Source organism: Falco naumanni, chromosome W (genome assembly GCF_017639655.2).
Source record: "Falco naumanni isolate bFalNau1 chromosome W, bFalNau1.pat, whole genome shotgun sequence".
Classification (NCBI taxonomy): Eukaryota; Metazoa; Chordata; class Aves; order Falconiformes; family Falconidae; genus Falco; species Falco naumanni.
Genome location: NC_054079.1, coordinates 1,303,421 through 1,329,737, shown reverse-complemented (window position 1 = coordinate 1,329,737; position 26,317 = coordinate 1,303,421). Strand labels below are relative to the sequence as shown.

Here is a 26,317-nt window from a genome sequence, read left to right as displayed (position 1 = left end):
AGGTTCCCATCCTTCCTCAGTTCTGCAGTGGGTCACAGACCAAGAGGTACCAAACCAGCGGCATTACACCCACAGGGCTAGGCTGAAAAGCACTAGGGCTATTCTTCTGCGAGATGTTCATACGATCATAGGAAATCAAACACACCCATACCCAGTTACATCACAGCCACATTCTGGTTTCATCAGAAAAAAAACCATGGGTCATGCTTCAGAGGAATTGTCACATGCTGTCACACGGTCAAAGCTTCGTCACAGAACTGACAAGACAAGAAACGGATACCCTTTCCTTCCATTACGCTAATAGATCTGGAAGTAGTGGTTCAGAACACCGCTTTTGCAGCAGTGGTGGCAGAAGATGGTCTCTTTAGGTCAAAGCTACGGTTTGTTTTCAAAAGATTTCCAGGAAATATCAGACTTCCCATAGGTCCCAATGGTCAACTACAGCTCTATCCCCTTCTTTCCCCCTCCAGAAACATCCATCGTCTATACCTATTAACCATAAAACATGATATCCCATCATCTTTTGTTTTTAAAAAAGTGGGGGAAACCAGCAGAGTCAACACTTGAAAAAGTCTCTAAAATAAGTAGAAACTTACACTTATTTAAAATTGCCTGAACGTAATTCCATTCCCTGTCATTCAAAATAACTCTTCCAACAGGAACACAAATATGCTGCTCACCTGTGAACTAAAAATGAGCCACTGTCATGGCAGTTGACTCATTCTACAATAATATCTTCTAAAAAGGAGCATAATTTTGAAACACAGCTACTTTAGCAACAAATCTCAGTAATGAGCAGAGAAGCAGATAGGTTCCATGCTACCAAACAGCCAGAGCAACCTCAAAAGCGCTTCTGGGTCTCCAAGACCAGGAAAGACGGACTGAGTCAGCTACTAGTAAGCAATAAGTTACTGCATTCATTTTTTCTGCATCGCCTCACACTGCATTGTGCCCTGGGAAGCAAAGACACCATTCCGAAAAGCAAACCCCCACCTGCCTCCTGCTCAACTCGTGCCCGAGACAGGCTTCAGGGGGTGACCTTGGGCAAGGCCAACTGCACAGAGTTGTTCCGAGTGACGGTGGCGTTACTCCCCTCTCTTCCGAGAGGGAATGCATCCGTCGGAGCCCGACGATGCTGCCACGGCCTCAAGCTGCAGCCAGGCCTGTGCTGGGCCTTCACTGCTCTCAGCCCTGGCCCTCACCCATGGACGTGACGTCCCAGTAGGGCTGCAGACCTGCCCATCCCTAGGGACTGGCCTGGTGATCTGCACTCTTGGCACACTCTGCTTACTGTCCCCAGAACTCTTCTGCTCTTCTTGGTGAGGGCCTGTGGGGCTGATCCCTGGCCTGTGTGGTCACAGACCCTGCCAGCCTTGCTGTGGCTCTTGCTTTGCCCTTCCTCTGCAGGACAGCCTGCCCTTGACGTGCTCTCGCAGATACTGCTGTGTACCTAACACTTCCACCTTTACCCTTAAGAACTACATCAGTATTACAGTCGTCTACTACTGTGGCCATAGAAGGAACGTCAAAAACCAGTCAAATCAATTCAGAAATACAGCCAAGAAAACAAAAGTCAAACAACATGAAAAGAAGTATGAAGAAAGAACAGAGGTTCCAAAAGAAAAACCACCACCACCAAAATAACCCAAACAAAGCAAAGCTCACCTTTGTTCTTAATCTGTCAGCTTCATTGACCATTTCAGAACACCTGTTCTTCATTTCTCCCTGCAAATTCAGCTGGGACAGTCCCCCTCTCTCCTCATACACCCTTAGTTTCTTCATAGCTCTGCTCAGCAGCCTCTTCAACCTGCACAGCAAATTAGTCACAAAAACAATGAAGCAAAGGAACAAAACTGGACTTTTTCACATACTCTCATGTAAACAGCACAGACACGGCTTGCTTCACCTTTAACGTGCTTGACACGCCAGGAATTACCAGGAAAAACCAGTATTCCTGTGCCACATACACTTGGAGAGTCCAGATTTCACCTGAAAAGAGGAATGAAAGACTCCCTTTTTCCCCAGAGAACTGCAGGGCAACCTGCATCTGCAGTTGTTTTGGCAGCTATTGAAAACTAGGGGCTGGTGTACAGAAGTACCTTGCAAGAACCTAACACGAGGCCGGCATCTGCTCACAGTTAGGTACACCTGTTTTTTACATTACAGTTCAATAAAGCATGACTTCTACTCAGGGATACCTCTTCACCACGCTAAAAAGCCGTACCTCTTACAGTCTTTCTGCAGATCGAGGTTTCTTTTCATTTCTTGGTCCAGACATAGTTCAACTGGGTGTTTCAACTCTACCAGCTTCTTCACTTCCTTTCTTTCACTCTCGCACTTTCAAAAGAGAAAAGAAAGATGTATCACACACACAGAGCACAGGAAAAATACCTACGTACAGTCTGTGCATCTAGCGTTCTCCACAGAGAAGCTGTTGGACGTCTCTATCCGTTAGCCACGTTCCATAGAATGGCATGGGACAGAATTCCTGAGGATATTCCATCACTTCAGGTTTCACATCAAACAGACCAATACGTAACTACAGAAACAGATGCCCTCGCTGAAGCAAAGGCCATCCTCTTCTAGACAAAAAGGTGGAAAAGATGATGGAGAACACTTTTGGCAGTGCCTCTGCTCACAGTAGGGATTACGTAGGTATGCACTCCATGGTACAACACTGACCCATCTAAAGCTTTCATGGGATCTTCCACCAACCAGCAGGCAGGGGCTTCTAGAGGAATCTGATCTTTTGGAGTTCTTCAACATTTTATGAACTAAGTAAGAAGAATCACCTTTCTTGATCAAAGCTTAGACTTGGATACCTTTTTTCTGTTCTCTGCTTAGATCTGAGGGCTAATATCTCGTTTGCCAAAACCTTCCACAATTCCGAGAGAAACATAACAAACCAGAACAAATCAGTATTCTTTGGTCCCATGCACATAACATACCAGGTACACTGTAGAAACAAAATAATTTCAAGAACGGACAAACTTTAAATTGTTCTTTCTAAGCATATCCTTTACCTCTCTTTCTACTTTGTCGGTCTCTTATTTGAAGACTTGTTCCCTTAAATCAGTACGCTTGGCATTTAAATCCTTGTTTTGCTCTTCTATGAGATAAACTTGCTTTTCTCTATCAGCTCTGAGTTTCTTCAGAGTATCATTAAACCAGTCCTGCACATCATTCACTACTTCTTCTTTCATGATCCTCTTGCTCTGTGTATCTTCCAGCTGCTGACGCAGTAAAAGGTTTTCACCCTGGAGCTGGGCCAATCGCTCCTGCAAGGACTCCTGTTTTATTACAAGTTCGCTTACTGGATCTTTCTCAAGTTGTTGAGCACGATCACATTCCTTTGCCTGACGCTGGGCTTGACTTAATTCTTTTTGTGTCATTTCTACAAGCAAAGTTTTTTCTCTGAGGGTTTGCTTCAACTGGTGAAGCTCATTTTCTAGCCTATTAGCTTTGCTTTCAGCTTTACACAGCTGCCGAGACAAGCTCTTGTTGGTTTCTTGCGTGTCGGAGAGGTCATGATGGAGCTTGTCTTGCAAGCGATGCCATTCATCACGTTCTCTGTGAAATCTTTGTTCAGCATCCTTTTCTGATGACCGATGACGTTCAAGTTCTTGAACAGCAGCATTCAGGCAGGAATGAAATGATTCGATTTCTGTCTCTAGTCTGTCTTTACTTTCGTTTGTCTGCTCAAGTTTGGAAGTCAGCACTGCAGATTCTGTCTTTAGTAAGTCCAGCTGTGCATTGTACTGAAGAACCGTTTGTGTTAATGCTTCCTTGTTCAGTTTAAGTTCCTTTTTGAGATCTTCATTTTTTTCTTTCAAGGTCTCATTTTCCTCTAAAGATTTTCCTTCCTCCTCCTGGTGCCTAAGTCTTACTTGATTGATTTCTAGCCTTAGCACAGCAATCTCATCTTGTAGTAACTGATTCTTGTACAACAGATCCTTTTCTCTCTCAGTGTTGGATTCCTGAATGACAGGGAACATGAATAAATAGCCAATTGGGAAATGACTCTACAAAAAAACTTCAGCAATAAACTGCATTTTAACATTTCTAATACTGAAGCATGATTTCAAAGATGAAGTTTCAGGCAATAAGCTACTCTGTGAACCCACGCACATGTACAATGTACGTACACAACGGAAGTGTAACATATCCTTAAAACCTAAGTGAACATCCCAAATACACAATACCCCCTTAAACCAACAACCAAATAATAAAATTATTTAAAATATCTCAAGTGTAAAGCTTTAAAATGACAGTGCTTCCTTGTATGTGCATGTCTTTATAATATTGCCTTTAAGGTTGAATTAGTTGTGCTACAGATCTGATAAAAACAAGGCTAGAAAGGGTATTTTCCTTTTCAAATGTCTTCTGAACACTTACCCTTTTGTGTTACTGGAAGTTAGCTATAAAACTCAATCACCCCCAGAATGCAATAGTCCTGTATATTTCCTCTTTATTATATGTATAACTTTTTTCCACCTAAACACATTCACCCTACATTTACTGGGCAGCACAGCCAAGAGCAAACAAGGCTTCCAAGCACCGCACATTCTTAGGAAATTCGGTAAACTCTTTTCAAGATCTTTTTTAATACAGTGTTTATGGTTGCTTTTTCTCCTCCAGTTACTCTAACTCCTACAGAGAGTTGAATTCATTGCTGATATTCGATCATAAAATTTCAGTATGTGGAGGTGGAAAAGAAAGGCATACTTGAAGTAAGTAAGTTCAATAAGGGAATAACTAATTTAAAAAAAAAAAGCAATGGAAACACAAACACTGTCAAACAACTTTCTTCCTGGTCAACCTTGACCTAGGTAGCTAGGTGTTTCATTGCTAGAAACCCTAAAAAGTGATAATAAAATGCCTGTGAAATGACAAATAACAGATAGGTTAAGAAACGGGGTAAATAGTGTGTTCTATTAGTTTCCGACTTGCACGAGTAATTCAGGTACATAAAGGAGTGATGCTGCTTTCCAGAACTTTTAAAGACATAAGAGAAAACAGGAAAGGTATTTACACAGTTAAGTTACACTGGTAAACTGTAAATAAACCATCAAGAAACAGGAAAAGTTATATAAGATTTATTATGACTTTAAAACAAATATGGTGAAATCTGACTTATTAGAAAAAAAATCTGCTTACCTCTGAATTTTTTCCTATAGATCTTCTTGTCTCTTCTTCTAGTTCCTTTTGTCTCCCAAGGTGGTTGTTCAAAATTCCTTCTTGAAGGGCTCTGGCACTCTTTTCCTGAGAGAGCTGTGTCTCTGTTTCATCATGTTCCTCTTCAACCTACAGTAACACAACTGCTTGCATCTCGAGAAAAATACATCTTCCCACTCTCCCCAGAATACTTGAAAATATTTTTGATTCCCCACAGCTATGATAATCCACCTATAAAGAATACATTTTAATTTTCTTCTGAAAATTTGAGAAGAAATACAGGATGTTTTGTAGTAATTTAGAAAAAAGTCAGGCTTTGCCTGAAATACAAATGAAACCTAAATTCTGAAAAAGGAAAAAAGGAATAATAAACTGGCAAAGCAAAAAAAAAGAACAACAGACCAATTGTGAACCAACTGTTCCCTACTGCTCTCAAAATTTGGCAATAGTTATCCAATGCCTCTTCCATGAACAAAGCACCTCCTTCTCTAGGCATACTGGAATACAAGTGAAAAGAAGCAGAAAAGAAAGTGTTTAATTCATCATTTAATATACCTGTTTCAAGAGCTTTCTCAGTGTTCTTATCTCCATTTCTAAATTCCTTGAGTGTAACTCAAGTTTCTGTTTCTCCTCCCTTTCTTTACAATATTGATCTTCTTTCCTTTGGAGTTTTTCTCTCATTTTCTCACAGAGCACTTCTACTCTAAGTCTCTTTGCTTCTTGTTTCAAAGAACATCTGAGATTTAACAGAGTATTTGAGAAACAAAAGCACTGATATAAAAGTAGATGTTCCACATGATGAACTTGCAGAGACAACTCAAACGATAAAAAAAATGTTAAATGTTTTCAGATTCCATATTTTTACTGCACTTTTCAACTTTTTAAAGAATTCTAACTTCATTCCACTGTCCATGGTATCAGTTGTACAAGATATGGAAATAAACCATTGATTGATTTACCAGTTTTTTGTAAGTTTACATAGGGAAATGCACACTAGTGTGTACACTTCTATAATAAAAAAATAAATCATCTTCATATTAAAGCCATTTTGTTGAAAAAGGAGTTTTTTGTCTCATCAGATCAAAGCATCATAAACTTTTACTATGGTTAATATACATTTTCTTTGTATACTGAGCCTACATATTACGGATTCAGTGACTAGAAGTAATACTGGTGAATCAGCACGCCACTTATCTATGGCAGACCCAACAATTTTTTAGCAAGCCTTCTGTAAGGCTGCCCACAGACAGAACAAGCAGCTTCTGTTTACTCGAGAAGGATGTCAGTGTTCAAAACCAGATTCAGAAATGCATGGGGGTTAAGCTGAATACGGTTAAAACCAGTTTTAAACCTCAGTGGATCTACCTCTGGGAGAAACTACAGCAATTTCATTTTGAAGGTGATTTATAAGGAAAGCCTTATGGAAGGTCAGCTTCTTTACCAACTGAAACAATCAGCAATGAGCACTGACATGGTAAAAAACGGTCCATGGTGTGCCCACGGTACCCAAACAAGAAAGCAGCTTTGCCTTTGATCCTTATCTTGACTATTTTTTCCGATATACTTGCAATGATGAAGAAAAAAATAAAAACCAAGTATCAACGTAAGGGAAGAACTGCCATTTGAAAGCCTCCTTTAGAAATTCTGCAAAACAAGAATCAACCACCACTAAAATTACTTGAAAGACTGACAAACATTTGTATTTGAATGGCGTATATTGCAAGGAAAAAGCTTTACATATAATTTCTAGTGTAATTTCATAAAAAGTGTAACTTTTGAAAGTATAAATTAAACGCTGCTTGGAGAATTCATTTAGAAGGAAAATATTACTTCTTTATACTTGACAGATGTTTGAGGATTTTGAACACCTGCTGAAGTCAAACCCAGGCCAAGCTGGGACTGGCCTCGTCTTCTTCGTACTCCCCTCCCCCGCGCTGGGAGGCCCAACTCCCCCAGGCCCAGCTCCCGCAGCCTCCCCTCACAGGGCTGGTGCTCCTGCCCCCGGGCCAGCCCGGCATCTCCCTGCCGACCTCACACGGACTGGGCAAGATCTGGGCTGGGCGGCCAAACACCGGGCCCCGGGCTCGAGACACAGCTCAGCAAGCCCTGCGGAGGGGTGGGCACTCACTGCCCCCAGTGCCCTGGCACTGCTGCCCTCCATACAGCCCAGGCCGCTGCGGGCCGCCCCAGCTGCCAGCTCACGGTGGCTCCTGCTGAGCTCGCTCTCTGCCTGGGCCGCTCCCCAGCCACGCCATCCCACCGGGGATCACCACAAGGAGATCTCCCCTCCCAGGCCAGGGCTCTGCAGTTGTCCTTGCTGAACTGCCTACGGTGCCTGCTGGCCACCCCTGTCTGACGTGATGTCAACAGCGATGAGAAACCTCACACCTCCGGGTCTAGCTCAGGAGTGTGGGGAAAGGGGCAATCCCAAACGTGACCTTTCCAACAAACAAACAGGTAAGCAAACAAATGCTCTAAGCTCTGGTCTGACTTGCACTGGGTGGAGTTACCAGAAATCCTAGTATTATAGGCCAACTGAAGCCACAAGGACAAAACGAAAAAACAGCAACAACCCGTATCTCAAATCTCTCTTATAAATCTGATTTCCCCATACACACTCTCTTGTTTTCTTCTCTTGCTAGAAAACAAAGTTAAAACAACATCCAGAACATTGTACATGGAGCTGATATCTGGACATTTTCCCCCTCTCATATTATGTACTTCATAGCATAACTGGCCCACGGGATTCCAAAAACCCAAACCCAAAAGACTGGAAACTTCTCATCCTGTTGCCTGCACCATCAGAGTCTTTTGGAATAAAACCACTGACAAGATAATACATTATCAGACCACAAGTTTACATACTTAAGGCTTTGGATATCACTTTTCCATTCTGCTTCTTGGTGAGCCAATATGGATTTCAAATCTTTGAGTCTTCTCCGCTCTGAACCGTGACTCCCTCTTTTCATCTTCCAATTCCCTTACTTCGCGCAAGAGAGCTGTATACCGATTTTTCCCACGTTCTATTCTCTGTTCATATTCAAGAAGTATGTTTTGCAGTTTCAACAGAATAGCAGAACCTGTTTTGAGATAGAAAAGACACAAAGCTGCACAAATACTGCCCAATGTATAAGCTGTTCAATGCTTTGCTGCATTAGGTGCAGGTGGCAGGTCTCGGTAGTGGGAAGGTCCCTGTGAGAAGGAGCCAGGGGTCGTCCCGTGCTGGACATGGACGGTTTCGATGGACCCACCGCAGGGCACAGCTGAGCCTCTCAGCCCTGCTGGCAGCTCCTCAGGAAAAACAAATGTAGGAAAGGGCGAAACGGGCAGAGAAGGGGAAAAGCATGCGAAAACCAGCCCCGCAAACGAACACCCAGGTCAGCGACTGCAGCCCCTGGAGAGAAAAATGCTGGAGCAGATACCCACAGCGCAGTGCTGCGGAGGACCCCGTGCCAGAGCAGGCGGATCCTTCCCGAAGGACCTGCGACCCATGGAGGGCCCAGGCTGGAGGAGATTTTCCCCAAAGGACTGCAGCCTGGGGGAGGACTCACACTGGAGCAGGGAAAAGGGACGAGGAAGGAGCAGCAGAGAGAAACTGCTACGTCCCGACTGCAGACCGCAGCCTCCCCGTGCTGCCTGGGGAGGTGGCAGGGAAGGAGCGCAGCAGAGCTTGAGCAGGGGGGTGCCGACGTGTCCTTCTCAGGGTTTGGGTCTTTGTTTCTCACTATCCAAATGTATTTTAATCGGTGGAGTCTGTTTTGCCAGTGACAGTCACTGGGAAGTGACAGCCCTGCCTTCACGCTGACCCACAAGCTTTTTCACCCCGTTTCGTCAAGGAGGGGCAGTGGCAGCACTGGGCAGGGAGTTTGGCCTTCGGCCAAGGTTAACACTTGCCTAATGAAATTTTAGCATAGTTTAATAGCCCTAGTAAGTGATGCTTATGTTTATATAATGCTATGTGCATATATGCAAGCATCTTGATTTCTGTTATACATTTATTTATTTGTTATTTTTAAGCAAAGCCATTATTTTGCTGTACTCTTTGTCATTAGCTGTTGAGGGGTGTGCTGGTTGTGGCTGGGATAGTGTTAATTTTCTTCACAGTTGCTGGTACGGGGCCATGTTTTACAGTTGTGCCGCAAACAGGGTTGGTAGCACGGGGATGTGTTCCTTATGGCCCAGCAGCGCTCACACAGAGCCAAGGCCTTTTCTGCTCCTCACCCCACCCCACCAGCGAGCAGGCTGGGGGTACGCAAGGAGCCGGGCCGGGACACAGCTGGGACAGCTGACCCCAGCTGACCCAAGGGATGTGCCATGCCACGCGGCATCATGCTCAGCATATAAAGCTGGGGGAGGACGAAGGAAGGGAGGGACATCCAGAGTGATGGCACTTTGTCTTCCCAAGTATTTGTTATGCGTGACGGAGCCCTGCTGTCCTGGAGATGGCTGAACACCCGCCTGCCCATGGGACGTGCTGGATGAATTCCTTGCTTTGCTTTGCTTGCATGCATGGCTTTTGCTATAAAACTGTTTTCATGCCAACCCATGAGTTTTCTCACTTTTCCCTTTCCGATGCTCTCCCCACCCCACTGGGGTGGAACAAGTGAGTGGCTGTGCGGTGCTTAGGTGTTTTTAGGTGTGGCTGGGGTTAAACCACATCAAGGGGATATAAAGAAGAAAAAGCTCTTGCTGACTTTTGATGATCCCATTAGAAGGAGCTGAACTGTACTTTGCAAGAAACTGCTTCTCCAGCTCTGACTAGACAGAGAACCAATGATAACATAAGGCACATCGGCTGGCAATGCAGGCAACATCTCAGGTTAGGTGACAGTTTCACAGCTTTTGAGGGGGATCTCTAATCATAAAGAGATACTATATCAAAATATGAAACTAAAATACTTAGGAGTGCATACAAAGAAACCATGTTTTAAGGGGAACTTGTAACAGCTGAAGACGGTGACTTGAAAACATACCGGTATGATCCACACAAAGCTGTTCTAACCGCAGCATAGCCTCCTTGTAGGTTGAAGTTCATAATTCCACATTCTCTGAAGTCGGGTCAGATGAGTGAGTTAAACCAGGGTCATCAGTTACTTCCATTTGTCTGCTGACCTACAAAAAATACAGTACTTTCTGTAATTCCACTGTCTAGTATTACAGACCATTACAAATGCATGAATGATTCATCCTCTCCTTCACAGCCCACAGATTTGTCTCAAATACAATAAAGCTGCATACCAGCAGCAATTTGTACATCTGGTTGATCACTACATAAACACTGCTCCCATCTAAGTGATTAAAAGTTGATAGAAACTGTTTATCAAGAACTTAGTTTTACAGTACCTTGTTCTTTTCACTCCCAGTTGTTGCTGCAGGTCTAGAAAACAGAAATATATTTCAGTACTGGAATGCTTACATTGCAGTATGAATAATACCTGAAGTTCGTTTGAAAACTTCATTTCAGAAGTGAATTAAACGAAAATCTAGTATAGTAACTTTGCTAGATATAGTTCAAGACTGAAACAATTATTGTGTACTATTATGTCTATTGGAAGGCTAATTTTTCCGCAAGATATTAAGCAAATAGTTGAAATAACTGTTCTCTCAACTTCACACAAAGTGACAGAAATCTTACAGGTACAGACATGTAGCTATACGGTTATGTGCATTCCCTGTTTAATACCAGGGGTTCAGCTCTCTTCAGTACTGACAATCCTCCTACAGGTCAAAGAACTGTAATTTTGGATTCTCTGGTGTCCTGGGTCTGGCTGGGATGCAGCTTATTTGCTTCGCAGCAGCCCACACAGCGCTGTGTGTTAGATTTCTGACCAAAACAGCGTTGATAACACACCACATTTTTAGCTAGTGCTGAACAGTGTCAACAACTTCTCTTTCTCACTTTGCCACAACCCACACAAGTAAGTTCAGGGTGGGCAAGAAGTCAGGAGGGTACACAGCTGCAAGAGAAAAGGTGGAGCAGGGTGCAGGGCAAAAAATCCCGAGATACCTGCAGTGAAAGAGTGATGTTGCTTTTCTGTAAGTCTCTCCTCGCCCTTTTTAAACACATGTAATACTTCTATGCCTGTGCACATGCTCATGTAATTAATCAGAATTTGTGCACGTGACCTTATGGGTAACTTGGCCAGCATGCTCAAAGCACTCTAAACAAAAGGGAAGTTTTTGTCAACACCAAGTGCACCAGGTAGCCTGGTCACACGAAAGAACAAGAATCTTCATATGCATCAGGGTTACAAAAAGCCTCAACACACAACAAAACTCCAAACTTGCCTCTAGCTCTTAGATCAATTTGCATCATTAAGTAAGTTTTGTTTTCAACATTCCTTTTATGCATACCTTCCTTCATCCTGAGATGTTTCACTGGAAGTGCTATCATCCCGTACTTGACCATGATTGCCACTGGAAGAGCTCATCTGCTGATGAGCCTTCTGCTTTGAAGGCTGCCTTCTACTTTTCTTTGCAACTTTGGCATTCAGGGCAATTTTACTGCATTAAACAGAAAAGGGGGAAAAAAAATCACCAAGTGAGTAGGCTTACAAAAAATATTTCCGTGAAACAGACATACTTAAGATGATGTCCAGAAATGACTGAGACAAAAAATATCTACTATAAAATGACAGACTTGACTGCAAAGATCGTGGAAGATACCCAAGTACTTAAAAAACCTGCCCCTAGGAGTGAGGGGGACACCTGGAATCTGAGCTAGATGCAGGTTAAGCTGGAATACCTATAGTATCCATGTTACAGAAAATCTAGAGCAGAGACTCCTTTGAAGGACAGACAGGAAAAAACTCCTGCTTAGGTTTACATAAAAATATGTGAGCCTCCTTTAGACTTTTGAGATTGGTTTGGTAATATCATCTTCTCCTGACAAAAGGCATATTATCTTAATGAAAAGATAAACACCAACTGCACGGAGATCACTAAAATCACCTAGAAAAGGGAGTAGTAGCAAACTGCAAGTTCCTACTTTTCTTTTCTAGGTGGCCATTTCCTACAAAAATAACTGCTTTTTCCAGTCTTCAGTTCTGGTTGTGAAGATGCATTTTGCCGCAGTATTGACAAGGAAATCACAGGAATTGGGGTGGGGTTTTTATTTTTTTTGCTTTTCTTTTTTTAGAGCAGGCAATAAATTTGAATATCGTGAGCATCATGTTTTCTAAAAAGACATTTTATTCACTTTTTCAGAAGCAGTGGACTACTCACTATGGCTTTCACCACTGGGGAAACTACTTCAACTACTACAGTATTAGAAAACCTAAGACACTTACATAGTACTACAAATAAGAATTAGAGATTATTTCCTTAGCTTACCATTTCATTGGCATTTTAATCAATTTTGAGCTCTCCTCAGATGAAAAATTCTTTTTGCCTTTTTCTTCTATAGTGTTTTCATTCTCCATTTTCAAACAGTCATTCTTCCTTACAGTAATCTTTTGTTTCATTTGCCGATTAGTGATGTTGTCTGATGGTATATTTAATTTACCAAGACATTCCTGTTTTGCCACCGCCTGCACTTTTGAAATTCTTTGTTTGCTTTTTTCCTTCTCAACCTATAAAAAGAAAGTTAAGCTTCATGTATTTCTTAGTATTTCTAAAAGACAGAAACACCACATCCAAGATTGATTAATTCAGGATTTACCCCTGAAATAATATAAAATTAGAGAAGCATTTTCACAAAATTACACTACAAAGCGTATTATGTCATTGAAAGTACTTTGAATTCACTCATGATTAAAGATAACAAGAATACAGCCCTTAGAAAGAAAACAATAGTATATCTTAAAACATGAGAACAACAAAAAAGTGAAAGCATTACTGATGGACAAAGGGTTAGGAGGACTGCACGATGTCAGTTGTAACACCGCCAGAAAAAATATCAAGTGGAACTGTGCTGGGCTACTGCTCCCTGAACAAGGGGAGGGAAAAAAAAAAAAAAAAGATCCCACAAACACAAATGGTTTCACAGAGAAGAGGAATTTTAGTGAAAGGCAATGAAGACACACCATGCAGATATCACAGCACGTGAATTATTAGTCAAGACCCTGTTCAGAAGCTATTTTCATTCTTTGATTCAGAATCAGAACCGATAGAATTGTATGGATTTCTTCTTAAGGCAATGTAGTGATAACTACTTGCACTGGAATCAAGTGCCACCTACTGTTAAACTGGAGCAATAACACATTCCGTTTTCCAAAAATGGGGAAAAAGACAACTCTCCACTGCCCTCTTTGTTCACAAGTAACATATTTCCACTAGAACAAAACCCAATTTGTAGGAAGCATCTTCCTTTAATGATGAATAGCTAAAGTGAACAGGACCGTTGATCCGGAGCGAGATTAAAGAGTAGCAGGTGAACCACCTCTTTTGGCAGCTGTACCTTCTCTTTCTCCAAAGCCAGGAATACCATTTGCAGCATTCCTACCTTACCCTTAAATCTTCCCGTATCTTGGTTTAGTTCTTCATCAAGACTCCTTTTCAGCACGACGTATGATTGCTGAGCATTTGCAAAAAGACTTTCCATTTCTGCTTCTCCTATTTTGTTGTTGATAAAGCAGTCCCTGGGAAAATCATCACTAAATCCAGAGTCTTTTCCAAGTTCCCTCTCTGTTACAAAAAGTGCATTTTCACCACGTGGAGAAACTGTCTTATTGTAGGACTAATATTAGAAATGTCATCCAAAAGACTGGGTTTTAAGCTGTATCTCGGGGAGTATTCAGGACCTCCCACTACGTTTCTACTACTTCCATTTGCTAGAGGCACCTTTGTATCATCCATATTATTTGTGCAATCTCCTTCATCTGTACTCCAGGTATCTCCCGTGTTTGCATTTCACTTATCTTGATCAGAAAGGACACCAAGACTCGGATTACTGTTTCCATTTTGGGTACTTTTCCACCTAGCATAAGTTTAATGTCTCCAAATTCACCTTTACTTTCTAAGCTGTTACTTAATTCTGTTGCATGAGATGAAACGCGAGAACTCTTCAGCTCAGCACTGAAGGCATCTTCTGACATTTCTTCCACAAGGGAAGTAGTTTTCCCAGTTTCATTAATTTCACCAAGCAGCTGCTTTAGTTCTGCTGTAACGTTTTTAAAACTTGTTTTCAATTCCCTCTTCTCATTTTCAACCCACATTCTTGCATCTCTTTCTTTCCAAGGTTTTGGACTTAGAACTGCTTGTCAGCACTGTGCAATTCCTCATTTTCTGCTGTGAAATTTCTGATGTGAAATTTCTGCCTTATCAGTGTGATTTTCATGTGCTGTTTTTTCTATCAAGTTGATAGTTTCTAAAATACATTTATCCTTAAGTAAACAGGTACAGACAGAAAGATTATCAAGAAAAAAAAAATTACTGTTGATGTATGCAATTTCTGTTGCAAACTCATCATAAAACAGAAATAAGGCATTTTGAAAGCCATTTTTATAAGAAAAATCAAGGGACACTAAATGAAAGGTTCACTGCACACCATCTTCTTAACAAGAGAAGGACTCAGAGACAGCAGTTTCTTGGGTTAGGTTTGCCTAGGCATTAGGGTTGCTTTTACCTTTTAGCCTGCTTGCGTTCTGTAACTGCTGGCGCTTGTCAGAAAGCATGTTTATTTTTCATGTTTTATTGCTTTAATACTGTTTTTCATTAAAACTGCCAACATTTTTCTCACCCACCCTCCTCCCTCCATCGCGCTCCACTGTCTGGCATTGTACAGTCCCCGGCCACCTAAGCTAACCCAACGGGAATGAACATGACAAGCTTCTTACCGTTCACCACACAGAGAACTGGCTAAGGGAGGATTATTTCTTCACCCAAGCTTCAGAAATAATAGATTCCACTCCAAGGTGCAAAGGAAAGGATTTATTAGGGAAACCTGCCTGCTCCTGCCCTCATCCCAGAAATCAGGAACCCAAACTCGCAGGAAAACCGCACCATGCCTTAACCCTACCCAGCCCCCTCAAGTCCCTGTCCCCACGCTGTTTCTCAACAGCTCTGACTGCTTCTGCCCTGTGTCACAGTCCTGCCCACACGCCCCTTCCCCTCGTGGTGCCTCCTGAGCAGGGCCTGCAGCCTTGGTGTCCCAGCGGGCTGAGACCCTCACGCTCCTCGCGCTCCTCTCGTCAGCCAGGCCCTGTTCTCCCGCGGCAAAGACCCCTCCGCTCACAAGAGGGAAGCAGCACCTCAGCCAGACACCACCTGTCTCACCCTCCCCCTTCCCAAGCTCACTGGCCAACTACTACCACCTTGCAACAGGCTTAAGTCCTGCGCTTTGCCTGCTAGAATTAGGCACGTCCCTCTCTCGTGATGCCCGGCTCTGGGGTGGAAATCATTTGCTACGCTGTCCCTTCGGGTGTTCCAGAGGACGCCAGACCCCGCTGTGCAGCCCTGCCCCGCACGCCCGCCACAAGCAGGACGCCTGCCTTATTCCCCTCTAGGATACCCTCTGAGAAAAGCCTTTTCAAACACTTCACGTGGCCAAACAAGAGCACATTTTGCAGAGGCTGGGGAAGCATCAGAAAGGTCACCACATTTCAAGGTGTTCTCTTTGACCTTTGTCTTACAAAGAGGAAGACCGGCATGTTTCATCAAACAGATCAGCATATTATAGACAAATCTCCCTCTTCACTTGAATGTGCATTTTGCACAGGCAAAAAACCCCACATGTGGCCGCACATTTGTTTCTTAGCAGTGCACAAGAGGAAAAACACCCCTCAAAATGTAAGCAAACCAACCGAAAACAAATCAGTGTAACAGCAAGCATCCAACATAGTGACAAGGATTTTACCCCACCATAAGACAACTGTATCCAACTTTACTTCAGACTGTAATGCAGCCTTCACCTACAGGACATCCCTTCAGCATTATTCACTGACTGGTAAGTTTTCTTTACCTTAGTGTATAGTACAACTTCCTGAATCAGACTGTAATCCAAAATATTTGGGTTTACATACCCATACCGCACAATATTCAATGGCATCCTTCATGTCTTCTTTTTCAGCTGATGATGACATATGAAAGGTAGATCCTGAGTTCTCACCTGCAGTGAAAATCCACACATTTTTATAACCAGCATGACTTAATACTACTTATTTACACCTAGAGTGCATCTTGAATCATCCTACTTGTGACAAAAATCTTAACACAAAATAAAACATCCCCTCAAATTTGTGCTCTCCTAGAGAGAAAATTATCATAATGCAGATTTAAGATGCATCTGGGTGAATTCCTTTCTTCCAGGGCATTATACCTTTTAATGTATAAGGGAAATTTGCTGAAAATCACTATATATGGTCACAACTAGGCCATTCCTGTCTCTTAAACACGCACGTCTCTCATACGTAGATATACACTTCTGTATCTCTGACACAGTGTGCGCCACACAGTATTCCTCCAGCAATTTCAGTTTCCCTGTGTGTTGCGCACAGAAAATCATGAACAACAAAGTCACAGGCTTGAAATCTTGAAGACCCCAGCTTTATTCCTTGCACGACACAAATGTGTCTCTAGACATGGATCTAGACAGAGTATTTCAGTCAAACTGCTGCCCCATCTGTTCCAGAAGACATGGACGGGCCACTGAATGAAAGACAGGCTTGTGAAATGTGGAGAAATAACCCATGATCCGGATGTTTTTACTGTTGAAAACTGGATTCCATCCTCTCCTCTCTCAGAATTTCTACGCAATACTGGACAGGTCACAAACTCCTCGGAAGCAGGCACTCACTCAGTCTGGGCTCCCCATTATGGGGTGCCTACCTTGAATCTCTGTTATATCTGAGAACTGGACTCCAGATAGTTCCAGACACAATTTAGAAGCAGCAACTCATTGTATTGTTTGTGTGGAAGGAACACTGAACATTTTGAAGGAACAAGTATTCAGAAAGAAACAAGTCCCAGCAGGTCAAGTGTGGCATCTAAAAACAGAGATGGATTCTTTTCACCTCAATCACTTAATCTCCTTTCCTGCTCCATAATCCTATGGCTTCTACCTCATAGCCTTTCAATACACAAAGCTTCGCTGCTGGAGAGGGACACAACATTCTTCCCACAAGAAAAGCAAGCAAGACAGGAAGAACATAGATAAAATCATAAAAATACAAAAGGGTTCACTATTTATGAGTCACAGGGCCAACCTCACTCTTGGCATTTTCTCCTGTAGGTGACTCCTATTACAAACTTTCATTGTCTACGTGCTCTCCACCCACGTACAGCAGCGGGTGGTCAGTCGGTCAGACAGACGGGGCTGCTCCTACTCTGCTTCCATGAAGGTACGCTTACCAGATTTCTTCTGTCACTTCACCAATGTTACCTCAGGTCACAAACAGCAAAATGCAGGCAGCTTCCTGCCATATAATTTGATATGCGTCATCACCCCCATCATGTAACATGGGCACCACAATTTTGCTTAGAAGATAGACTTCAATATTTTGTGGATGCAGGAGAGCTGTGACACCTCTCCTGTCTGCACAACACAGACTGAATAAGCTTTTCTGGTCAACTGCATCTGCCTGAAAACTGGATAAAAGCAGACCTGTGAGCACCCAGAGGTTTGTACTGCCCTTCTAAGGATGCAAGTCACATTCTCTGTTCAGAGTACGTAGGTGCCTTCGTCTTTTGGATTCTGTTTCAGAGTGCAGTCACTTTAAAATTAGGCGCCATGCTGCTAGAATGAAAAGCAACCCTAACTCCTGTTCAGCCTTGCCCATCACGGTCAACAGGAAAGATTTCCGCAGCAGCTATTTGAGCCTGAAGTTCTCCCTTTTTAGATAAGATTTTAATAACATTGGAGCCCCTAAGAATCCTTTTCCATAGGGTTTAATCAATCTTGACATTTCTGTATGATGGGTACAGAACAAGGAAGAAGCAGGAAAGATGAAAGGCTACAGTGTTCTTCTACCTGCAAAATTCCAGTTCTCATCCTGTCAGTAACTCTAGTCAGTAATTATTTTTCCAACCACTGGAAAAATAACTCAAAAAAATCAACTAAAAAGCTAAGGACTTCTCCCATTAGCTGTTGCAAGTAAAATTTCTTCTTTTCTTGGAGCAGTAATTCATGAGTCTATTTTCTGTGTTATTGGCTTCTGTCAACACTGTGAAAGAGGATGACTCCTCATTGTCAAGAGTTCTTCACTTTTAGCACAGGGAGAAATTCTTAGTTAAAACACTGGCAGAACCCTACTCCAAGGCTTCTGAAGAGCCCGTCATTCAAAAAAATGTATGTAAAAAATTCACAGGGTAAACCAGATTCCAGTATTTTTGCCTGTCATTCCCCCACCTTTTACTCTGTCTGCTCTCTAGCTAGCATTGAAAGATGACTTCTAGTCATCGTAGTTCTTTCCAATTAGTCTTTACCTCTCCACTCTATTCTGAGACTTCCCTCCTCATAAATTGTACATAATGTACAACGACTTTTTGCAGATTACAGTGGACAGCAGCTACTTTGCTATACAGAAAACATGAGAACACCGCTATTTTATTTTGACTCAAAAATAATTTTAAGAATGTATTACTATGAGTCAGTAACAAAGTAAATAGAATAGGAAATTCCATCTCTCATTGGATATTTAATTATGCAAGATACTGTACCTGTTCTCCAGATTTATGAAATCAAGTTGTCAAGGATGGCATTCAACCCCTTTAGAGTCAGAAATATTTGTGTTGCAGGAATCACGATGCTTTGCTGAAGCAATCTAAATTGCTTAAACCCAAATCCAAACATAAAATGTTTGAAAGAAAAAATTTTTACATCTGCTTCTTAGCACCTGACCTTCAAGATAACATATGGGTAAAAACCAGCATGACGCAAATGAATAAAGCCACACAGGAAAAACAGCTGACATGAAACGAGCCATGAAAAGGCAACCTTTCCTTTCTGTGTTTGTAAAATTGTAATGTACTGGTCCATTATGGGGCTACACTCCACATTACTGTGGAATACAGACATAACCAAAACTCACGTTTTAACTGAACAACCTCTAACAAATATCTGTGTGTCTTACCAGAACACCGTCACTGCAAAATAAAGGGCAAAAGGGGACCTGTTGCTTACCCATTGCAAACACATGAAAGGGAGAAGAGCGAGAGGAGAAGGAGGGAGATACTTCTAGAGAGAAGTTGCATCTCTATTATTGTCCAAAGAACAACACCACTTTTTTTTTCTTCCCCTAAAGCGAAGATGCCAAAGAACTTGGAACTATTTGTATTCTATACTTAGAAGTTACAAGTCCACTTACTTGTCTACATATCTGTTCACCTCTCTCTGGTTTATATTGTCAATAGCCAATTGTAGAAACTCTAAAACCTGAGTGGCAAATTGTTTCTCATCTGATTAACAAGTGTGATTAATACAAAATACAACACAAATTATCAAATATGCAAATTGATAAACATTAGAACAAAGACATTAAAAACCCATTAAAGTTACATATGCTCTCTCCAATACATAGCCGACCAGCTAGCCGCTTCAACTTTAGCCTTGTTTCCGAAGAAAAGAGAATTCCTGAAACACGCTGCCACTAATTTCCTCCCATCTTGTCTCTCTTCCTCACTTCCTTCCCCTGCCTCTGAGCCTGCTGGTCATTTTCCATCAAACAAGAGAGGGAAGCCTCAGAGGAACAAACAACTCAAAACAACTGCCAGGCAGGTAGAGAAAAGCCAGGCAAGTAATAATTCCTGAAAACTACAGCTACAGCACAAGCCCAAGAATTACCCTCTGTGGCTCACCTGCAGCTCCTGGACAGCCTAGTCTACAGATCCCTAGCCTGGAATCAGCCACAGCACATGCTCAGAGAACCAGGAAAGTCAGGAAGGGGGTTTTTTTGAGAAACTGAAAGAAAAGCAAACTTCAGGACTGCCTGAAAAGGGGAAATGACAGCAAGTACGGTGTAGGAACCGTACATCATGGAAGGGTATGGACAGTGCTGAACAGCAGACTAGAGGAGGGAGCAAACACATACACAGAGGTATATTTCAGTACACCACCTGCTCCCGGGATGCCTTGCTAGAGCCATTAATTTAATATTAGAAAGAAAATTGCAAGTACAAAGTGTCTGTCCATAAAAGAACACTACAAAGAGATTGTTATGAATACCTTCAACACCTTCTGCATCTCCTAAGCCAAATTCCTCCAATAGATCTGCAAAACAAATCGGATGCTTTAATAAATACTCCTATCTAGAAAGACTATGAAGCTAAACCCAGAACCACATGAAGTGAACATTACCTGATTTCTGTTGCTTTTTGTTAGGAGAGGTTTCATTCCTTTCCAAAACAGATTCAGAGGTCTTCAGCTGTGAAAGACAATCCAATGACAAAAAAAAAAAAAAAAAATCACACTTAAAGTAACTACATAATATTTAATGAGCAGAACAAGTAGTCAGTCTGACATGAACAAATAGTTACCTGGGAATTGTTGGGTTTCTCCAAAAAGCCTGGAAGTGAAAAATGTTTTAGAAAGTGTTATTTTATTTAATTTTTATTTAATTCATAAAATTTTTACTCCATTCAACATCAGTAGTTTCTACAACTAAGTATTAGTTGCAAGCATTATTTCATCGAGACTGCGATACTTAACATTCAATTTACCTCATCATCCAGCATTTGTATCAGTATACAAGAAATGGACAATGCATGCTTCCCATCCTGCGCCCTGGATTTAAGAAATAATACTCACAGAACTAGGACAATCCATAGGAAGCAGTAAGGACATGCTTGTTAACACAACAAGATCAAGATACTTATTTTGAGGAGCTGAATCCTGCCTTCTACAAAGATCATTTCAAAAGCCAAAGCTGGTCTGCTGTAACAAATTACCGTAAAACAGTCCAGCAGCACTACGACTGCCATTATCCTACAAGTGTTTAATGTTGAGGAGTATTTTCCTTTCCATCGATGGGACAGAGGAAACGTGGGTGCAGACACAGACACCTCATACACATCATTCAATGAGGTAGAAGCAAACTAGTTCTTATCAGGTTGTTCGGGTCTAGCTTGTGTGGAAAGGAATAAAACCAACACATTACAATTGGTTGTAATCTGCATTTATAGCACAGTTCCAAATATGTAAGTTTTTAAAAATTTTTGTCCAACATGGAAATCGTTTACAAACCCACACAATCTACTGGCCCACCTATATTTCTCAAGTCCTCTGCTTTAGTCATCTTACAGTTTGAGTCCTCTCATGAAAGAAGTGCATGAAATGTTACTAAGAATGGCTCCACAGCGTTATTTTCATGTTTACAAAAACGGTTAAAAAGCAAACAGCGTTTGATTTCAGTAAACTTGGTGGTCTAGCAGTATAGAAAAACCTTAGAAAGATTAGCGTAATCACCTTTTACCTCCTTTTTACACTGATTTTAAACTTCTCTTCTTAGGAGAATCATACAAAGCACGACAACTACTCAGCAAGGGGATTTACAAGCTCCCAGGAGCTTTTAAAGTTTTGCTTCCAGCTTACTAAACTAAAACTGGATTCGCTTCTTCAACTATTCTATTGTACTTACACTACAAGCACGGACTGACCGTTTAGTAAAGGAGAAATCCTTCAGATGAGAGTTCTACGCCAACAGCAAAACTTCCCTGCCATTCTACACTCCAGATGCTCAAGAGACAGCGTCGCAAACTACAGGCAGAAGCCCTTCACAACAAACCCTGAACTTTCAGTCACATTTTAGCTCCTAGGCAAAGCGTAACAGTAAGGTACCAAAAATTAAGACAGGGGGGAAAAGTGCTCGGCCAGATCATAGCTTTCTTCTGCTACGTTATCATCCAAGAATGTCCAGGTGTTCAGACAGGTCAGCCCTAAACCACATACACTTTCAGCACTATGCCACAAGAACCCGAACCCAAAGAGATACAAACACATCCAAAGGACACACGTAACGCAAACAAGGTAACTTCCTTTACAACTTGCCAGCAAGCGCCGTGACAGCTGGTGTTAATTAACAAATACTAAGCACCTCACTGCTATAGCGCGCACCCACACCGTAAGTGCATGCCTAAGGCAGACATCGATAAAAGCTCACTTCAGCCTGTACGTGTTTACAGACAAACATTTAGTCCACCAGGAAGTTACCGGTGTGGCGCTCCCCTGAAACAATCCGTGAGCGTGCTCCGTGTCTGTCTGCAGCTGGAAGCAACACACCAGGTGATCCTTCTTCCGACTTTCAGAATCCGTCTGTAGAGCATAAAACACGGGCGTGAGCATCGGTACAAATTCTCAACTCATTTCTACGCAAAATGTTCCTGCTAAGCCAACTTGCACAGCATGGAATCACAAGAGCCTTTGATCAGCCCCTTGGAAAGGGCATGTCAAGACACAGTATATTGGAAAATCACAGCAGACTTGTGTGTTTTCAGATCTTAGGCAAAAACCTCACAACTCATCTAAACTAGTCTGTCACGCTGGCAAACTGCACAGCCGCAAGGGAGAATTAACACGGTAACTCGAGCTGTGGGTTGCGAACCTGTAACTGCAGGTCTGGGGGGGACCCAACTTTCGGACTGAACTGGTACCCGATACTCAAATTTGTGCTGACGTTCCCCAGGCACACGTCCTGCAGTGGGGAGCGAACACATTGCTACTCCCAGTTGCAAGGGTTGAACAAAGACTATTTGGGCTGAACAAAGACGAGCAAGACAAAGCTTACAGAAACCAAGGCTACAAAAACAAAACCAAAAACAACCCAGCAGCATTTTAGCCTTGTCTTTTTAAGAAGCGGGTCGGGGAAGAGTTCCTTCTTCCTCACAAGAAAAGTCAGAGGGGCGTAAGCTACAGACTCTGCCCGCTTTCTTCTAACCCATTACCACAGACAGGAAGAACTAAAAGGGGAAACACAGCCAGCACGTGTGGTATTTCTGTTGAACGCTACTCTCAAAAAGGGCCAAAAAGGTAGAAAGGCTCTTTCCCAAAGCAGCTCATCATCTAGGCTGCAGACCCTAAGGGCAACCACTGAACACGCCAGCGGAATAGAGTTGTGTGGTGAAAAAGCAACAATCCCGCCAGCCCCCGTGAGGAGCTCAGACTATTTTAAGCAGCAAGAAACTTCACTGCCGCAATACTGTACCAGAAACCCAACTCCAAGGGCCAGCTGCCATGAGACCCAAATCATTAGCTCGACCTACCTTCATCCCAAGCCTCGCTGAACAGCTAGCACACAGCACAAGTATTTCAAGGGCCCCCAGTTACAAACACACAGCAGAACCAGGAGAAGGGGAAATAAGCCTCAGCCGCGGCAGGGCCCAAGCTCCGAGTGCTTCTGGATCTCGCTCCCCACCCCCGCCCCACTGGGAACCCCGGTGTCCTTCACAGGAAATACCTCAGAATCCCAGGGAGATTCAGCATCTTCCTCTTCCTCTGCTCCCACCGCAGTCAGGGCACCTACAAAGGCAGTAAGAGGTGAGACACTGAGCCCTTCTATTTCACTCTGCTTTTCCCCATCACCCCTGCGCCCAAAAGATGCACAGCGGTTCTGTTGCTGAGGACAAACTAAGGAGTGAGTGTTGAATTCAAGGGTTTCTTCACACCCAGCACACAACATCATGGTACTTCCTTTGGATCGCCACCTCTCCAGCAGAAGATGGCTATGCACAACAGCTGACACAGCTACAAGCAGCACTGAGGACGTGTTTGGGTCACACTCAGGAAAAGGCTCCAGCACGCTGCAGCCCTGTGGCATACAGAGTTTAGGTCACCTGCTCTCCAGTCCACAGCTCCAGAAATTGCCACTCCAGAAGACTACCACCATCCACTGTACAAGAAGTACCATAGAAACACCACCCGACACATCTTCACGCTAAAATCACCAAGAAACAATGCTCCTTTTGTAGCACTACCAGAAAAGACCTTCCTTGACTAGCAGTTTTTACCCTGCTCCTTCCCAGAAGGTAGACACCTAAGCATTGCCATTGAAAAAGAGGAGAGGCTCACCGCCCAAAATCTCACCCCAAACACACAACTTGTTTCTATCTCAGGGGGCTAACATCCAAATCTCTTCTCTACTAGGCACACGCAAGGCTCAGTCTCAGTAGTTTAATCTGGCCAGGAACCTATCTTCATCTCTCTGTTTTAAGCTAGTCCGTTAGGTAAAACTGATTCAGGATTCGCTCTTGTGGAGACATGCACACAAAAAACAGGAAAGGAGCTAGAGACCAGCGAGGGCACCCGTCCTAGCAGAGGGGAACTGCTGGTTCCAGCCTCAGCTAGGACTACTCACACTGTGCCAAATGCAGGCTTATGGTAAAGTGCACAGGCAGAAGAGCATGTATAGGCACAACACCTGGAATACAGCAGGTTCTGCCAGGCCCGCTCTGTAGCATTTGATCAGCGGCTACACACGCTCTGGTAACATCTACCACACCACTCTACTCTCTGGAGACAGACAGTGGAAAGTGTGCCTTCTCCTCCTGCTCCAAGACCTGAGGTGAGTACCAGAGTGCTCAGCCCTGACTGACATGGGAATGCTTTCGAGCACACACAAGCGTGGCACTGGAGAGACTTTCTACGTTTTAAGACTGGGACAAGGTGAGGCACTGGAACAGGAACAGCTTTCTCTCAGATTGGACTCCAAATCTTTCCCAGGCTTCAGCCTAGAGCAATCACACTTTTCAGTCTGACAGTACGGGCCAGAAAGGGGAATACTACTGTCACACCCAAGACACTCTAATCCTCCTCTTTTTCAACTGTGCGTTTTGTTCTGATCGGTTCAAGGAGAACACAGCAACAAAACCAAGAATGACACCTGCTCCATGTAGCATCGTTTGGAATCCAAGGCCACAATTTGTTCTTCAGGAACGAATGAAAAGGAACAAAAGCTACTTTCCTCCTTGCCAATGCCCACTAGGGTTCACAGGCAAGGGAAAAGCTTACTGTTTCAGAAGTCAATCACCATTTCAGTTCATTTACTGTGCATTAATATTTATAGAGGAAGAACTGGGATCAGTATTCACTAACTCACTTCTCTCACCAGTGTTGTCTTTGGAAGCACTGTGGACTTGATGGCTATCATTACAAATAGAGTTTTTCACACCCTCAACACTGCAGTTTGTAGCTCTTCACCTGTGTCTTCCTTTTCCTGCTCCTTCTCCTCTTCTTCCTGTTCAGGTGATTTTTCCTAAAAGAGATTGACCAAACAGCTGGAAATAGCAGAAACAAGCACCTTCTTAGCCACCCATCGACAACTTTAAAAATGCTTTTCCTGTGTAAGACAACAGGGAAATTTTGTTGAGCTTTGTTTTACAAGGCCTTCAGTTTTTCCATGGGAATCTCTGAGGAGACAGCAATGACATTAGCCCTAAGTCATTAGCCCTGGCTCTGCAAAGCTCCTGAGAAGCAATTCTTCATGTCAGCCTAATAACTCTAGCTTTCATTTCAGTTACATTGTTTTGGAACACGCTCTTCTTTTCCTCTACTTTGCTCCAGGAAAATCACTAACTTCCTGCTCTAAATCTTATTCAAACTTTTTGGTTCCTCACTTTCAGCCATCACACCAGGTATTTTACTAAATGGCAATAAATCTTGACAGATAAAAACTGTACATACAACTGAGAAAAAATGAATTTATTTCAGAAAAATTATACTGCCTATTTGTTTTCCTGCAAAACCACTGCAACCAATAAAAAAATATTGAAAATACTGCCCAATATTATTCTTATACCTAAGAAACTGCTTTGGTTAGGAGTAAAGGCATTTTCTAATATAAAAAAAAGGATGATCAAAAGATGGATATACGTGAAATATTAACAGAAATCCAGTTTACCTTTTGGTTCTTACCTTTATCACCCTTAGAAAATACCTTTGTGATTGAATCATCCTTATATAACTTACTTTGGTGCGCTGAGTGAAATGGCTTGCCTACTGTACATTTTCTTCTTCATGCCTCATGATCCAAGACACAAAATTTTTCACTTAGCTTGTTTTCAGTGCTTCACAGACTTTATTATCTACTTCACATAGCTCTTCTTCTGTATCTTCATCATCCACATGTTCATGAAAGACAGAGTTTTGGTCTTTGACTTACAAGCCTTGGGTTTTTTCCTGCTGACAAACGAACTAATTAATCAACCTTTCAAAAGCCATTACTGAAGCTTGACTTTTTCTCCTTAAGACCACAAACTTAGTCTGAGAGAAGCTGAG

General features: G+C 42.6%; 1 pseudogene; it reads right to left on the bottom strand.

The window, feature by feature from the left end:
- The window catches only part of LOC121080651, a 32,095-nt pseudogene that overhangs the window by 4,919 nt on the left and 859 nt on the right, over positions 1-26,317 (bottom strand).